Here is a 19,928-nt window from a genome sequence, read left to right on the forward strand (position 1 = left end):
TGTGACTTAGGTTTTTTGGTTATTTTAATTGTTTATTACCTGATGAAGATTGTGGAGACATGAGGTGTGTTTTTATGTGAAACACTCAGATATTGAGAAAGCATGTGATTGTGAAACCAAACCACCGCGAGATTGAAGGATCGAATCTCAGCCGTGTAATATTTTTACAGTTTAATTATTTGGTTTTTTAGCTTTGTCATTAGCGAAGACTCCCTGAGGCAATAGTTATACTTGAATTTCTTTGTTCAAGTCTTCTTCTGCCGGCACTCCGGCTTTATTAGGTACTATGGTATTTTTAGGGTTCTTTTTTATCATCAAAATATACGTGTGGGCTATCTATGAATAGGTCTTCAAAAATGATATTGAAGTTTCTAATATCATTTTTTTCTGAACTGAATAGTTTGCGCGAGAGTCTTTTCCAAATTGGTATAATGTGTGTGTAACAGCTGTAACTTCTAAAATAAGGGATTGATAAAACTAAAAAAAATATATGATGTACATTACCATGCAAACTTCCACCCAAAACTGATTTGAACTAGATGTAGTAAGTAGTTTTTTTTTAATACCACATAAATCGTAAACCTCAATTTATCTTTCTTTCAATCAACTCAAAATATAAAAAACCACATTTAATTTCATAAGCATAAATCTAACTTACTTGCTGCTACGGAACCCTTCATGGGCGAGTCCGACTCGCACTTGGCTGTTTTTTTTCTACCACTCACGATATACTAGCTCGCTCCACATAACATATTTTCACTCCGAGAAAAAGCTACGCTAAAAGTATTTCGTGCCACACTTCAAATAAAATAGAACAACGGTGTAACTATATACCATTTATCTCTGTATAAACGGACGGCGAGAGGGTAATATACTTTATGATCTGAGATTTTCCTGGGAAACCTTTTGGTCTAAAGAACTGCAATCACCAAGGAGATTCCTTTTATTATTCCTGCATTCCTGGAAAGATTTGAAAATAGAACTTACTTTGACGTATCAATATAAATAAAAATTAATTTTATTTAAGCGATAAAAACTTTATTTTTAATTATATGACTTTTTATATGGCTATTACATCTTCAAGTTAATTCTCAATTTATCCGTGGCATATTCATCCTATTCCCATTATATTCATTGTTAATTTCAAATGATTTTTTTTGTTGAGAATATTTCTTTCTTAGGAAATGCTTGAAAACCGCACTGTGGAGGACTGCCACACATCGAGATGGTGGGGATGATATCCTAACTTGTGGCGTGTTGTGCGAAGGTGGAATTCGGCGGCAGGAATCAGGTTAGTTAGTTAGTTAGTTAGAATTAGTTGCTGCACTTTGCGACTACGTCTGCGGTATCTATTTGGAGCGCAGCGGAGACCAATCCTTAATCTAGAATTTATAGAGAATTTTGTATCTGTGTGATTTAATCGCCCTCCATTTTACTACCGAAAGTGTCATACTAAGCTGTCGAAAAATGTTCGAAAAAGCACTGCATTGATATTAACAGTCTTTAAACAGTGAGTATATTCTCGGATACACATCAGTCTAGAGAATAGTTTTGAATTTATTACTACACATTTTTTTTTACTATTTACTATAAAGTTTTATTTTTTTAATTAGGTTGTAAGACAATGATTCGAAAACTAAATCTTTCGTATAGGCATCTTTCTTTTACGGGCGCGATCATTTACAGTTTAGTTTTAAATTTAATACTTAATTTACTTAGTTTTGTAGCAACAAATTATCATAAATAATGTAGCAAGTTTGTCAATTCAAAAAATTTTAAATGGTTGCTTATAAAGTACTATTACATCCTTTTATCCTGATCTTATGGAGTCAAAAAGATTATTTAAAAAGCTCTTTCATCTGTTTGTTGGGCATATAAAATCATACCTGCCATGTTGGTTCAACCCAAGAAAAACCTAAAATTTAATTCATTTTTACTATGGAGTAGGATTGAATCTGTAAAAACAACTAAAGCGTCAACACGCATTATTAATGCGATTAAAAATGAATTAAATTTTAAATTCATTACAAGATAGATCTTTTATTGAAACCAAATGTTTTTTCTGGGCTGACATGTACATTGGTATAAAAACCCTCGAATAAATAAAGAAAAAAAATGTTTTAAGATTTCAACAAATTTCTATTTATATTTTCACAATCATATTTGTTTTCCCTAATCTAAATCTATTAGGTAGTACAAATTGAGATAATTAATTATAAAATATATCTATCTAACCTATATATACGCTTCTATTTTTCGTAAATAATATTATGTTATTTAGCATATGCTACTTGTAAATTGTGCAAATTGTCAGAATATGCTGACCTTATGTTTTAATATATTAAGTATAGAAATTTAAAATATTATTTAGTTTTATGACTATTTAACAATAAGTTATTGGCGCTAAACCGATACACGATGTCAGATAGAGCATTGTTGACTTCGATATATAAATATTGGCTTTTTTCAAATTTGAATATTGTTGAAGTGTCATCATCAATATGCAACTGTTTAAAAGAATTTTGGAATTGACTTAATTGCTATATTATGTATGAAAACTTTCCTTGCTACTAAATGGATTAAATTAAATAATATACTTAAGACTAATTGGGATAATTCATTATAAATATATCTATTTAGCCTTTATATACGCTTCTATTTTTCGTAAATAATATTATGTTATTTATAATATATTATTAACTAGCTGATCCAGCAAACGTTGTATTGCCATCATACATAGCAACTGTAGTTAATCTACCAACTATATGTAGCTAAAATTAAGTTTGATTTTTACCTCCTGAGAAAGCGAGAAAGATACAGAGATTCAAATTAGTTATACATTTTAAACTGTTCTTTCAATTTGATTTCTGAGCGACGCGACGGGGGACACATCAAAGAAAAACCAATATTGTTGTTTTTATTTAATTTCGAAAATTTTCATATTTATAAACCTTTTAAACCTTCTCTGGACTTCCACAAATAATTCAAGACTAAAATGAGCCAGCCGATCTTCAGTTTTAGCGAGACTAACGAACAGCAATTTATTTTTATATATATAGATAATATTTATGCTACTCATAAATTATTGTGCAAATTGTCAGAATATGCTAACATAATGTCATCACAATTACGACGCAGAAAGTTATCACCAGAGCTATTGAATAAATATTACACTCCCAAGTTTTAATGGAGGAAGTCTTTTGCAAATTGACAAAGTTAATTTACTCGAATATAGCGTTGTAACTCATAATATATACGCTTTCCTTGAACTTACGTGTACACAATCACTCCAATTCGTGATTATTCAAGTTAGCTGAATTGGTTAAATTTTTCTTATCATTTTGTTCATGAATAAATTTATTTTTTCTAACTATCTACAATACTTTTTAAAGATGTTTCTTTTTAAATATTAAAAAAAATTGGAAATTGTGTCATCCATAAATATCTTTTATTCTGAATACAGGGGGTATTCAGTGAGTACCATAATATGTTGAGAGGATTGCTAAAAATATTTTTTCGAAAATTAAACAACTTCAAGCATACTTTTTCTTAAAACAGGTTAGGTAAAATATTCTTAGCGATATCGTGAAATTGTGGTGTGGTGCCAAACCTCTACTTATATTATAAATGTGACTGAAGATTGGTTTTGATGAAATTTAGTACAGATGTAAACAAGCGCCTGGGAATGGACATAGGCTATCTTTTATCGCGGATTAAAGGCTTGGCAGAGTTGATATAAGGGTGGAAGTTTGTATGAAAGTTCGTCATTATTGATGATAATGCCATGAAACTTAATATTTAGGCACTTGATTAAAATAAAATTTTGGTCTAGTGTTTTTAAAATTTACACCTGTGGGATTTAAGAGGGGGATGAAAGTACTATAGTTTGTAGCTTATGAAAATGTATTAAATACAGAAGTTATAATAATGCTACATTCAATTGATACAACTTTTACTTTTTGTGGCTATAAGTTATGTTACAAATAAAAAACCATTTAATTTTTGTGACGTAATACAATCCTAATAAAACTTATATGTATTTATTTATTGAAGTCTCCTGAGTAAATAAAATATGATTTGAAATTACCTTTGGCTTAAATAATTACAAATATGTCTTTTATTTTGTTTTTTATGAAAATAAGGGACGAGACGAGCAGGACGTCCAGCTGATGATAACTGATACACCCTGAACATAACAATGCAGTGCCGCTCAGGATTCTTGAAAAACCCCAAAAATTCTGAACGGCACTACAACTGCGCTCGTCACCTTGAGACATAAGATGTTAAGTCTGCTAGCCGGCATCCTTAGCAAAGGAGCCTCCCACTGGTATCCACTTTAATCTGTCTGTCCAGGTCAGGCGAGCTCATCCTCAGCTCTTATATAGTCTGGAACATTGACTTCCAGACACCAGTGGGAGGCTCCTTTAACACCGGGTACCACAACAGTGCCGTAATGTGTAAGCATTACTGTGTTTCGGTCTGAAGGGCGCCGTAGTTAGTGAAATTACTGAGCTTAAATGAAACTTAACATCTTATGTCTCAAGGTGACGAGCGCAGTTGTAGTGCCGCTCAAAATTTTTGGGGTTTTTCAAGAATCCTGAGCGGCACTGCATTGTAATGTTCCGGGTGTATCAATTACCATCAGCTGAAGTCCTGCTCGTCTTTTCGCTTATTTTCATAAAAAAAAGACACGCTTTGGAAGTTCGTGCCCTGTGACTGATGCGTCTTGTCAGAGTCTTGCTGCAAAGTAGAGGTTTCATAAAATGGTTAAGACAGTTTCATGATACACTTTGGTTGGAGTCTTCGCTCAATTTAAAAAAAAAAAGAAAGTTATGTAACTGGTTGGTAAGACACCCCCACAAAACCATAACGGATGCAAGATTGTGACCACGTTTTTTTATCCAAATGTTTTGAGCTTTCTTGGTCCCCAACAATTCGACAGGTGACTCGAACTGTTGGGGACCCAGTGCTCTGTGAACAGCTGGATCACGTGGCCGTTACGTAGATACGTCGCTTCATTGTGTGTCTTCTACCGTATTCTATACGGGGAGCATTCCGAAAAGCACGCCACAAATTGAGATGTCATCCCCACCATCTGGATGTATGGCGGTCCTCCGCAGTACAGTTTTCAAGGAACATTCTTCCAGGCACTACAAAGCTGTTGAATGAGCTTCCTTGTGTGTTGTGTCCGGGACAAAATAGCCGGCACCTTCAAAAAAAGGGCGTACACCTTCGTTTAAGGCCCGCAACGTTCCTGTGATTCCTCTTATATTGCAAGAGAATGTGGGCAACGGTGCTCACTTAACCCCAGGTGTAGTACCGGACCAGTACGCACGTTTGCGTACGGGTTACCAGTACGTTTTCCCTCTTTTTCCATAAAAAAAAAGATTGTACTTTCTAACTACTTGTGAAGCTGTACTTTTATTTACTTACTTTTCACTGAAGACAAGTGTTAAATGTATATTTCTGTACTTTTCTCCCACGTATCGGGATATATTTTTTTTTTATCGTGTTATTCTATTTAACTGTAGCGATATGACATCTGCTCTCTTAATTATTAAATACGGCTATATGGGCTTGAAAACGAGTGTCGCAAACGTCAGAAAATTTCAGAAACCAACTTCACCCTGTTACTTTTAAAATTTCATTCTCATATTTTTTTTATAACGCGCCTAAAGAAGTATAACTACAATAACTTATTATTATCCTTACTACCTGCATGTTTTAACAAAGTACAAATGCGCCATTTTGAATTTATTTTTATTATTTGTTTAACTATCATTCTTCTTAGGAATCTTTTGACTAAGAAACAGAAACATAAGAGATAAATTATCCTCTAGCTGAATATCACATCAGTGTGAAGTGTGAACCATTGACCTTTCTAACATTCATTTATTAATTAAATTTGTAATTACCAGGTATAAAAATGAAAACAAACGGCTTTAGAAACTCCAAAGCAAAACAGGAGCATTGTTGTTTCAAAGCAAATGTTCTCAACATTGTTGCGGTTTGCGGGTTTGTTTGGACTTTTCTGATTATATAAATTACACGTTAAAATAACGTGGCCCAGCCGACAAGGAGTTTAGGCAGTTTATCCGACTTTAAGAGCCTTAATAATGAATTATGTGTTTGTTAAGGTTACATGGATAATTTTAAAGTAAGCTAGTGATACGCTCCTTTGCACAGGATGCCGGCTAGATTATGGGTACGACAACGGCATCTATTTCTGCCGTGAAGCAGTAGCAGCTTTACTGTATTTCGGTCTGAAGGGCGCCGTAGCTAGTGAAATTACTGGACAAATGAGACTTGACATCTTGTCTCAAGGTGCCGCTCAGAATTTTTAGGGTTTTTCAAGAATACTGCATTGTATTGGGCAAGGCGTATCAATCACCATCAGCTGAACGTCCTGCTCGTCTAACCTCTTATTTTCATTAAATAAACCTAGCTTTTGAAGAGATTTCTTCGGCACTTGATAATTCTACAGCTTCAAACGATTTTCTCCAGTATTGTATTTTTCTATGATTATTAAGTTAGTTTTCTTTAGTGGCAGTTTGAATAGTTGGATAGATTCGTTTTATAGTTTACAACCCTAAATGTGGGTTAGTATGTTTGTTTTTAACGCTGTCACGTAATGACTACTCTTACGATAGTCACGTTTGTATATGTTCGTCATTTCCTAATTTTTCGGGGTTAGAAAGAATTTCAATCATTTTTGAAATACAAGATGGCCGCCGCGCAAAACTATGATTTCAAAAGTATGGATATTTTTTTCGATTTACTCGGGTAATTAGAGAACAGATAACATAGCTTTTAAATAAGATTTAAATACATATTTATTATTTTATTTGTAAGTAATTTCATAACTTTTGCATACATTGAAATTGAAATTAAATTGGGGGTGATTCTCAATATTATTTCAATTTACAAATCTGAGATGGTTGCTGTGTATTAGAATTAATTTAGTATCATTTTGGAATCCATGATGGTCGCCGAGTAAAATTATCATTATTATACGTACGGGTCACCTAGTGTTGAGTGATCACCACCGTGAACATTCTCTTGCAACACCGAAGCGTTGCCGGCCTTTTCAGAAGGTGTACGCGCTTTTTTTGAAGCTACCCATGTCGTATCGTCCCGGAAACATCGCACAAGGAAACTCATTCCACAGCTTTGAAGTATGTGGAAGGAAACTCCTTGAAAACCGCACTGTGGAGGACCGCCAGACAACCAGATAAAAAAAATATCCGGAACCATTATAGAATCATTCGTGTGTCTGTGTGTCTGACCGCCTGTCTAGGTACATCTTATTCGAAGCCAAATATACCAATGATGATGGTTATTTTCAATCATTAATATATATTTTAATATAATTAGGAGAAATACTAAATCAATAAACACATAATCTATTTAACAATTTATGCGGGTTATGGTTATCCGTCTTAAACGAATCACCTTAATATATTCTATTAGATCTAATCCGGGCCATTAAGATAAGGAAAAATTTTTTCTTCCAAGTCTTCAGTTTTAAAAGAATGCTCACTCCTTGAGGTTGTCTCTTTGATCAAGATTGATGGCCCTTTGTTCAGGCAAAATGCCTCGTTTCACAATTTTTCTTCTAATGGATTTTGTAGCTCGAGTGGTACAATGGTACCCATTATAATAGAAATGTGGAATAGGTAATTGGTTCAGTTTTTTTTAAATTTAACTAGTAAATATACTTGACTATTTACATAACTAATACAGTACCTACATTACAATTTGAAATTAGTACCGCTACATTTGAAATATGATATATGAAATTCTCGTGTCCCGGTGTTTATAACCAAAGTGCGTATTTTTTGGAAAATTCATTTGTATATCGGGTAGGTCTGAGAATCGGACAACATCTATTTTTCATCCCCCTAAATGTTAGGGGTGGTCCACGCCATTTTTTTGACATTTTTTTTTTTAATTTGTTTGGTTATGAGACAGCATTAAAAATACATATAACTTCAAATTTTTACCCATCTACGATAAGTAGTTACTTTTATATCGTGATTTTAATATCGGCAATACAACTTTTGCTGGGTCAGCTAGTATGATATATAAAATTCTCGTGTCCCGGTGGTTATTTCCAAACTCCTCCGAAACGGACAATTTGTTTGAAAATTGGTTTGTATATCGGGTAGGTCTGAGAATCAGCCAACATCTATTTTTTATACCCCTAAACGATAAGGGTCACCCACCCCTAAACATTTTTTGGACAAATATTTTTATTTATTATTCAGCATTAAAAAAACATACAACTTTAAATTTTCACCCGTCTTCGATCAACAACCTATTTATGTATCGCGATTTTTATATTATCCTGTTCCATCCACAGATCCGCAAGATCGGCAATCGAAGATAATAACTGCTACAAAATATATTATGTACTATGATATGAGTATACGGTAGATCTAAGAATCGGTCGTCATTTGTCTTTTATATCCCAAAAAATTTAATTATTGTTTTTTTTATCACTTTATATGGCAATACAACGTTTGCTGGATCAGCTAGTATATTATAACTGTTTCAAATGAAAACTTCCTCAGGCCTTTTATGATCTAACGTTCGTTCATTTTAGTAAGAAGTACGCTTTGTAGTAAGGGAGAAAGAGTAGGTGTAACTTTTGTTGGGCGATGTATATGCTTCTACAATATGATCTCAGAAAATGTACCAAACAAATGTGTTACGAAATTTAAAAGAATTGTTAAAAAACGTTTGTGTGGGAAAGGTTATTATAGCATAAACGATTTTCTTAATGACACCACGGACTGGGAATAAAGCGAAAACCCTCAGGATCTTTAGTTATAAATGTTTATTGTACGATATCACATTGTAATCCATATTTTATATTATAAAAAAGCCCGCTGAGTTTCTTGCGCCCATTCTTCTCAGGTCTGAGGCAGTCTCTTTTGAATGAGTGGTACTTTTTGACGTTCAATAGGTGATTTTAAATCCTATTTTGACTAAATTTATTTGAATTTTAATTTGAATTTCAATAGACTTAAACGTAAAACTAGCGTATATACTACGTGACTGCTCAGTTATGCGTTCAATAGATTGCCAATGTGTGCGTTTGCTTAGTATTAATAGATTCGCTTTCCTTTTCTATCTTGCTGTATTCCCGTTATAGATTTTCTACTCTCTTTCTCTCTCTCTCTCTTTTTGTTTGTCTATAATATATTGTAAGTCTGAAGCTCTTTTCAGACTACGATTTAATTTATAATTAAATTCAAACTCAAATATTTTTATTCAAAATATGATGTGACATCACTTATTGAAAGTCAAAAACTACCACCCATTCTAAAACGAATGCCTCAGAACTGAGAAGAATGGGCGCAACAAATTCAGCGGGCATTTTTGTTCTTCAATAAAATGTGATTGCAAAGTAATACTATCTAATTAACTTACCATTTCCAATCATTGGTATCATTACGAAAGTCATTAATGTTATACTAACCTTTACCACACAAAGGTTTTTAAACAATTATAATATAATAGCATATTATAGTGCATAGCACAAAAATATCGCGCACCATACTTTAATATCGACACTCATCACTGTGGGATATATTATTGGCTTACTATATGCAATAAAATTGAGCCTGTGCTAAGTACATGCTGTGCTATATCGTGATCCGCCATCTTTCTACTTCTTCCATCTTCGAAAAGTTTTAAATCACGACGTTCTCTTCTATGATTTTATATGATTTAATATCCATGCTTTGTCATTTTTATTCTATCATAGCATTAATGACAAGATAGTGTCAAATTCCGCATTGTCATCATCTTGATGAGCTTTCAAGACTATACAGTATTAAATCCATTGTGTCGATAATGTGCACACTCTTTAAAGATAGCGGTCAACTAAACTTGACATATATTAAAATAATGAATGAGTAATGTGAACGCTATGCTATAGCGTAACATAAGGTCCTTATTTGCTATACTATTTTACCAGTGAGAGGCTCCCTTGAACAGAATGCCGGTTAGATTATGTGTACCACAATGGCGCCTATTTCTGCCGTGAAGGAGTAATATGTAAACATTATTGAGTTTCGTAAGTTAGGGCGCCGTAGCTAGTGAAATTACTGCGCAAATGAAAATTTACATCTTATGTCTCAAGTTGACGAGAACAATTGTAGTGCTGCTAAAAATTTTTTGGGGTTTTTGTAGAATCCTGGGTGGTAATAGGCAGAGCGTATCAATTACCATCAGCTGGACGTCCTGCTCGTCTCGTCCATTATTTTCCTTTTTATCACAATATAAAACAAGAGAAGGGGACAACCTTTTGTTTGCTCATTTCTGTGTATGAACAACATCAGTCTGGAAAGAATTATAGTTACATTATATATTGAGGATGATTTAATTTTATGAATATAGAAATTTAGAAATAATTTGTAGAATTATCAACGTCTTGATGAAAATATCACTTCTGTAGGTTTTTTTTTACTAAAATATTTACATTGAAAACTATCACCACGAGAAGGGGTTAGGAAAAGAACCAAAAATACTTAGGTTTTGAGTAAGATAGTTACGAGAATGCTAAAACGTTTACCAAAATAGCTGGCAGCGCTTGGGTTTAAAGTAGCCCCATTTTTTTACTATCACCGCGCCTCTGGGCTTCACGAGCCATGAGCCAATTAAATGGTTTTATTTTTAAAATAACTATCATGTAAACAGATTTAAATCCTATATTACATCACAGAAATAAACACATCGCAGCTTAGAGCGAAAATTAATTCACAATAACTCTAATTCATATATTAACAATTAACTAATTACAGTAAGTACATGAAACGTACGAATAATTAACTTTTAATTATTGTAACGTGCGAATTTCTGTTTCAATTTGTACTTAAATTATCTTATTTGTGTGATAAATTGAGCAATTAATGTTATTTCATTAATTAAATAAGACGGTTGTTCTAAAATCGGCAGGAATGTTTGATTGTAAACATAGGTTAAAGTTTGGTCGCTTTGGATCGATACGATGGAGATGATTTATTAAATTCTAGCTGAAATAATGGAGTTCAATAAAGGTGAAGTGATTTCTTACCCAAAATTTTAATGTTGGGAGCGAAAGTATTAAATTTGTTGCCTAAAATTTGAAGAAAGTGCGCTATTTTTTTTTTTATGATAATTAGGGACGAGACGAGCAGGACGTTCAGCTGATGGTTATTGATACGCCATGCCCATTACAATTCAGTGCCGCTCAGAATTCTCAAAAAACCCAAAAATTCTGAGCTGCACAACAATCGCGCTCATCACTAGCTAAACACAGTAATGCTTACACATTACTGCTTCACGACAGAAATAGGCGCTGCTGTGGTACCCATAATCTAGCCGGCTTCCTGTGCAAAGGAGCCTCCCACTGGTAGAGTTACTTAATTGGTAAATACTTAGTTCAAATTTAGAAAAATGTTACTGAAGGCTGATTGCACTTAAACTTTCAATTCAAATTTTACTAAATTATCATTTTATTAATATTGTGTTAATATTATTACGCGTTATGGGAAGATTATTATCGTTCTCATAATTATGCTTTTTTTAAGTGTGAATCTCACACATTTGTATCAATTAAATTTGGCTACAAGTATATTTTATTATAATACCTTGACAAACGGGCACCATTTGACAAAAAACAGATTTGATATTTGAATATTGGATATTTTTTTACATGCAATGCTAAAATTTTGATTTAACATGACAAGAATACATGTTTTCATTATTTTATAAAGATGTTCTGATCAGCCGGCATCAATAGCACTACTGGTAGTTTTTACAAACTATATCTAGTCACCACCCATATCAGATATAATTTTCAAGTTTCGTAGCCATTGGTGGTCTTCTTCAGTAGTTCCACTAATCGTACCTTTTATAGGTAGGTACGTAAATGGTTGACTTTTTATTTAAAAAAACTTAATTTGTTGATACTGACGTATATTATTATTTTTTAAACTGAGAATGTAACCTTTCAAATAATAATTCAAATTGCTACTTAAATTTGGTTACTTAAAATAGGTTGATTCGTTTGTGAGTTATCGCTGACTGAATCGAAAAAAGTGAATTTTCACAATTACTCAAAAAAAGAACTCAAATATTCTTTATGAGGCTGAAAAAACTGCGTCGATTATCGTAATTGCAAATTGAAAATTCAAAAAATTGTTAAATTTTAATATTACCGATAAAATTAATAAGTACTTACAAACTTCGAAGTCATTACACAAAAAAAATGTAGAAAAACATGCGAATAAAGACAGATCACTGCAAAATCAAGTAATTGAAAATATTTTTATTTATAATGTGATTCCAACATGATCTACAAAAATCACATGAAATATTACAAACAAAATATATTTTGTTACATAAAAACCACATACTTTACAAAGGATTTACATACGAGGGTTGAAAATAATCATAAAAACCCTTCCAAATCACTGCCTTCATTGAAAACTTTTCCATATCATGTAAAACTTTTCAGATAACTAGCTCCTATCCCCGCAGAATATCTTTTGCAGACTTTTGGGACAGTTTCTTATTGTTAAGTTTTATATTCGGGTCCTATACTTCAGAGTTATGGCTGATAAATAATAGTTGAAGGGGAGCTATATTCAACCTACCGTATTCAACATTATAATACCAATGGAATAAGTAATAGATATAATAAAAATATTGTCACACTTTTACTAAACTTATCTTGCCCGAAATTACGCATAGCCTGTGTTATGGGTTGCATGACAACAATATAAATAATACAGTATACTAACTTAAACATGCATAAATACATATAAACATCCATGACTCGGAAACAAACATCTATATTGATCATATAAATGCTTGCACCTATTCGAATTCTGGAACTCTAGCTTAGTAGGTAGATAGATATATTATGTATCAAATGATATATTATGTATTATCAAAATGTTGTTTACATTTCACCATTAAAACACAGTCTCCATGCAACAATTACTTGATCATAACGACGTTACGGTTGGTGACCTAAATATCCGGATAGCATAAAAAAGATTCAGCCGAGTATCGTTAATTTGCTCCTAAGAATTGAAGAATTCCGTTACTTTGTTATGGACCATGGAGTCAGATCTGGACTACACGGGAAGCACCAGCTTTCAAACAAAAAAAAAAGAATTATTAAGATCGGTTCACCCAGTCGAAAGTTCTGATGTAACAAACATAAAAAAAAAAACAAACCAACGAATTGAGAACCTCCTACTTTTTTGAAGACGGTAAAAAATTTTGGTGGAATAGATTTCGGTACTCTTACGCCAATGCTCCTCGACTAATTGGTTGTAAAATAATATGAATGACTAAAGTTGTTAAAGCGACATGGCCAAAATTGTCGGACGGATGATTGTAAGCAATAATATGGGTAAATAGGGTGTCAAGCATTCACGCCTCGACGGAAAAGTTCACGCGATTCGTGCCCTTGATTTTATCGCTTTTACCTGCCACATAATTGTCGAGAAATAATAATATATGTTTGCTTGTCGGCCCAGTATCGATTATAGTAAATTATATACCACACTTGTGTGAGCTTTGGTATGATTATTGTTTATGGCTCGTAGTGGCTTACTAACAATGAAAGATTTTAAGAAAGGTCTAAGTTGTATCGTGTTTTAAAGACGATAACTTGTTAATTTATTCATCTTAATTGTTCAGATTCAGATAAGATCAATTCAGAATCATTGAGAGCAAAATTAAAAAAAAAATCTTGACTGTTGCCTCTCAATTGATAATGTTATTAATGTACATAGACAGATTATGTGAATTTGGTAGAAACCTGGAACAAACATAATCTTATAATGCCTACTACTCGGCTAAATCGAGTTAGTAAGTCTTTTGTGGGCCGTTTTATATGCATTTACAACCAGTTTTCTCCTTTTACATAAAACTTAATATTTTCTATTGACAGAACAGTGTCTCTTGGGTCAGCTAGTATAAAGAGATGTCTACCAAGTATGTATATTGTCAGTCGACCAAGACCTATAAAATTTCCACATAATTTAATATAAACGCCTTCCAACTAAAGGCTTCGTATCGACTTTTGCGTTTTGCATAAATTTGCATGAGAAGAAGCTCAAATGTCGCTTACTATGCGCAACATGATACGACCCCAGAGACATTGTGTGTGGTTTCATCTCTCACTTTTAAGCTTTTCTCTATTCAACTCCAAATTGCTTGTGGCAGATTTTATGATAAGTCCAAAACTATTTCGTTCACTCAGGATGCCTGGTAGAAGTGCTGTTGTGAATAGTAATTTCGAGGATATCAGAATGTTTTAACTAAGAGGAGGTAAGTTTTTATTGACTCTGCTATTAGCTTTGTATAACGACTAGGCTAACGTTTATAAAAGTATATATTAACTGTAACTAGTAAGTCTGCATGATACCCCATTTCACTTTCAGACGAGCTACAGACCCAAGCCCGCGACCTCTCACGTTCCGTGCGAGTGCTCTTCAACTGAGCCAACCGTTATAGTGACATATAGTTCATATATCTTGATATTGCTTTGTTCAAATCTGAGGTTGTGGCTTCACACAACATAACACATTGTTTAGATTTGCAAGAGCGACATCTCAAGTCAATTTCCTAATACGCAAATATTAGGGTTTAGCAGGTTATCAACTGTTAAAAACGGTCAAAAGTGAGGGTTATCATTTTAAAAAATAACAAGTTGTTAAGTAATCCTCCCACATCTGCTTTCCCTAACAATATAATAACAATAACTAGCTTACTAATAAACGCAGTGTAAAGTTACTCAAAGCTTAAAATTACTTCACTTTGTCATGTAATTCTCTAGTGACAAAGGTAAAATAAGGGCAAAAAGTTTTAAACTTGGAAAAACTTTTCTTTGCGTTTATAAGTAGCACAATAAAAGTCCTCGTATTAATCATTGCTTGTCGTACGAAAGTAAGAACAAACTCTGTATCAATATCATGTGTAGAATATAGATACAAAACAATATTTTCAATTTATATTGTCCGCCTTCTAAAATAGCTGTGAATTTTGTACTTTTTATGTCAGTTTCCATTATAAGTAGAGATATGGTAAATGCGTGGGTGAGTGAGTGGGTGGGATCGTGACACGACAAACTATATATGTAAACCTTCCTTGAGCTTCAACGAATCTATTACAAAAGATTTCATTGAGATCGGTAGAATAGTTTAGGAGTTATTAGGGAACATACAAACATACATTCTCTTTTATATTGTTGCGTAGCAACGCTGCAACGTAAATGACGAGAATGTCAAACTTCAAGAGATTGTTAATTTCAACAGCTCCGTCAACAATACTCGTAGCTCAGCGGAAAAGTGTTTACTTTTGACGCTGTAGACCCGGGTTCGATACACCTACCAGTGTATGGAATTTTTTGGGTTTTGTTAAGTTAATGGAAATTTCTAGTAAGTTCAGGATCAAATCGAACAGAAAAAAAGCGATGGAAAATGTGTAAGCAGGATAAAATTATTAAAAAAAAATTCTAGTACAATTTAAACTTAAAGATGGAATGGGAGAATCATTTTAAAAATAGAACAGATCTGGGGGTATATAAGCCGTACTAAGCGTGGCCTGCGGCAGTTCTAGTTCTGACTCGAAAGTGTAAAGAAGAAGAAGAAGAAAAGAAGAAGTAGTGAAAAGTGGAACTGTTCCAAGAAGAAGAACTAAGAAGATAGAAGAGACGTAGTGTTCGGTGCGGTGTGACGCGTTGATGGCACTGCCGCCCACAAGAGGAACAGCGGCAGACCGGCGAAGTGAAAGTTCAGAAATAGTGAACGCAAATAAAAGACTCGTTCCTATAAACGGAGTATTATTTTCAATCCCTGACCCACTCCCGTGTCAATATATATACTAGCTGACCCAGCAAACGTTGTATTGCCGATATTAAAATCGCGATACAAAAGTAGCTGTTGATCGTAGATAGGTGAAAATTTGAAGATGTATGTATTTTTTAATGTTGACTCATAATCAAACAAAATTAAAAAAAGATGTCAAAAAAATTGAATCAAAAAATTTGGCGTCGACCACCCTTAACATTTAGGGGGAAGAAAAATAGATGTTGTCCGATTCTCAGTCCTACCCAATATGCACTCAAAATTTCATGAGAATCGGTCAAGCCTTTTCGAAGGAGTTTAACTACAAACACCGCGACATGAGAATTTTATATTTTAGATAGATTTGATGATAAAAATATTTTCCGAGACGAGTTAGACGTTTGAGCTAGGTACTTGCGTGATGTTTCCTCACAAAATTCTGAGTAGCACCTCCCTACCAGTTTGTGAGAATTACATGGAGAGTTACTTTATTATTTGTATAATTATAGTTTACTCGATTTGATATAATTAACGTTACCAGTAGGAGGCTACTTTGCACCGGATGCCGGCTAGATTATGGGTACCACAACGGCGCCTATTTCTGCCATAAAGCAGTAATGTGTAAGCATTACTGTGTTTCAGTCTGAAGGGCGCCGTAGCTAGCGAAATTACTGGGCAAATCAGACTTGACATCTTATCTCTCAAGGTGACGTGCACAGTTGTAGTGCCGCTCAGAATTTTTGGATTTATGAATAATCCTGAGCGTTATAATTATTTTAATAAAGAAAATAACTTATATACTTTAGTCTATAAACTATATAGAATGGGGTAGAAAACATTTTGTAATATTCATTTAGGTGAAAATACATGTTGTAGGTACGAAAATAAAATATGAGATTTTCAGTGGTATTCCATGCACTGAAATAAATTATCTCTGTGTTCTGTCATCCCAATATATTTGCAGTTTTGCAAGCGCAATGATCGAAGGTTGACTGAATAAAAAGGATTAATTTATCTATTCAAATCTTGCTAAACAAAGTCGGGTGGCCTTCTATATCTCAGATTTACTCAGCGTAAGTACTGTTGCGTAGCAACGCTTCGAAGTATATGACGAGAGTTATCAAACTTCAAGACATTGTTAATTTCAACAGCTCCGTCAGCAATACTCGTAGCTCAGCGGAAAAGTGTTTACTTTAGACGCTGCAGACCCGGGTTCGATACACCTACCGGTGTATGGAATTTTTTTGGGTTTTTGTAAAGTTAATGGAAATTTCTAGTAAGTTCAGGATCAAATCGAACAGAAAAAAAGGGATGGAAAATGTGTAAGCATGATAAAAATAGTTAAAAGAATTTTCTAGTACAATTTAAATTTAAAGATGGAATGGGAGAATCATTTTGAAAATGGAACAGATCCGGGGGTATATAAGCCGTACTAAGCGTGGCCCACGGCAGTTCTAGTTCTGACTCGAAAGTGTGAAGGAAGAAGAAGAAGAAAAGAAGAAGTAGTGAAAAGTGCCAAGTGATCCAGGTGAAGAAGAAGAAAAAGCTAGAAGAGACTTAGTGTTCGGTGCGGTGTGACGCGTTGAATGTACCGCCGCCCACAAGAGGAACAGCGGCAGACCGGCGAAGTGCAAGTTCTGAATAAGTGAACTCAAATAAAGACTCGTTCCTATAAGCGGAGTATTATTTCCAATCCCTGACCCACTCCCGTGTCAATACTGATCACATATTTCAGCATTACAATTTTACTTATATATATGTATGACTTAGAGTTAAACGGATATATTTATACATCTTTTGAAATATAAAATCTTCAACAATCGTTTCAATTGGATCGTATTTGAAAGCCTTAAACGTTCCCTAGAATCACGTTTCGATATAGATTATATTTGTACCAAGCATTATATTTCTTATCTCAATACTTATTTTGAACTATATTTTTTTTTTATTATTAGTTCTTGAATACGATGAAAAATCTCTATCACCATAGTAATTTGTACCTTCGGAAATATATATATAATCTGCTATATATATATATAATCTGCTTTATTCACACATCTAGTGTCAAGGAACTGTCTACTTGAACCATCCTGGATGAAATTGCCTTTATAATCAAACATATTCTGTAAAACAAAGTAACTAAGAATAAAAACAAAATAAAATTTAGGGTGGTATTACAATATCTTCTTTATCTGCCATGAAGCAGTACTAATGTGAAATTATTTTGTTCATGTTTGAAGGGCACCTAGTAAATATACCAGTATTTTACTAATAAAACTTTTTTTATGATAGTGAGGAACGAGATGTACTCGTTCAGCTGATGGTAATTGATACGCTCTGCTCATTACAATGAAGTGCCGCTCAGGATTCTTGAAAAACCACAAAATTCTGAGCGGCACCACAATAATTGCACTCGTCACTTTGCAATATAAGATGCTAAGTCACATATTTTGCCCAGTAATTTAACTAGTTACAGCGCCCTTCAGACAGAAACACAATAATGCTTACATATTACTTCTTCACAGCAGAAATAGGCCGTTGTGGCCATAATCTAGGCGATATCCTGTGCAAAGGAGCCTCCCACTAGTAAAACAGGTACTTACGGCACAATTTGTATATTAATAAATGCTTATGTTGCATGAGGCTGAATGATACTGATACTCTACTGAATAAGATCTAATGGCCTTATAAGATCAGATCCGAGACGTCCATCTATTCGGATTAACTTAGATTTTATCCGTAGGTCTGAATACAGAAATTAACGAAATTATTGATGGGCTTTTCATTGGAGGAATCGATGTATCTATATGTAAAATAACACCCATCAATATGAACGATTATTCTATACTTTTCGACGTTTTTTCAGCTAATTAAAGTAACTTGGTAAATAAATTAATATTATTATAGATGGCCGAACATCTGACTACCTCTTACAACAGGCGGCATTGTAACTACAATACAATTTTAAGAAATGTGTATTTAAAAAAAGATATATAATAAATATAACAATGGTATGGATAAAAATTGTCTGGAATACTTGAGCTGAGAGCACATTATGTTCTTCAGTCTCAACACAACGAAGCATTTTCTTTTCAATGCAAAACAGCCCTTAATGTCCTCATATTTTATCGACCATTACATCGCTAATTATACTTTCCAATACTAAAACACACCCTTATAACTCCGAAATAATAGCTCTATAGAAACAAAGGAAAGGTTGTATTCTCAACCAATACAACTTGTCACGCATGCCTTGGACTGCCAATGGCTATTCTTTATTTTTTTAAACTTTTTGGTTTTGGTTTGGATCTGGTTTTGCCGATTATTATTAGCATTTAAAAAAAGTTACATATCCAAATACCACGAAAACCTCAAACGGTTTATCTGGGTTAGTTGTCACTCGCAATTTCAACCTTACATTACAATTCGGCTTTACGTTACTTATATATATATACATACTAGCTGAACAAACAGACACTGCTCTGTCAATAGAAAAAAATATATATTGATATACTATGTTATCCTTAAGTGATAGACATATACCGTCGCAGACTATTCTGTATACCTTTATAAGATACATACTTTCACCAATGCAATGCTGTACAAAGGAGTGTCTCCTTTGCACAGGATTCCGGCTACATTAAGGATACCACAACGGCGCCGTGTTTCGGTCTGAAGGGCGCCGTAGATAGTGAAATTACTGGGCAAATGAGACAACATCTTATAAGGTATTGCATAGTAATGGGTAGGGCGTATCAATGACCGTCAGCTGAACGTCTTGATCGTCTCATACCTTATTTTTATAGCACTTACTTTATAGTTATATTTCAAAGGCTTTAGACAGCATTTCCGGTATGAAAGCTCTCATACGGATTATTTTTTCCGACACCTCCAACAAATATCGTTAATATAACACAAAACTTAACAATTTATAAAGTAAAACCTTTCTCGAGAACCACTTTATCCATTGGTGGGAACAGCGTGATCGGTGCTGTAGTTTTTGAGTTTATCGCGAACAGAGTAAGTTTATACAAACTTACTAAAAAAAATCTTTCATTTTATACAAGTTTTGTA

Source organism: Leptidea sinapis, chromosome 12, assembly GCF_905404315.1.
Source record: "Leptidea sinapis chromosome 12, ilLepSina1.1, whole genome shotgun sequence".
Taxonomy (NCBI): domain Eukaryota; kingdom Metazoa; phylum Arthropoda; class Insecta; order Lepidoptera; family Pieridae; genus Leptidea; species Leptidea sinapis.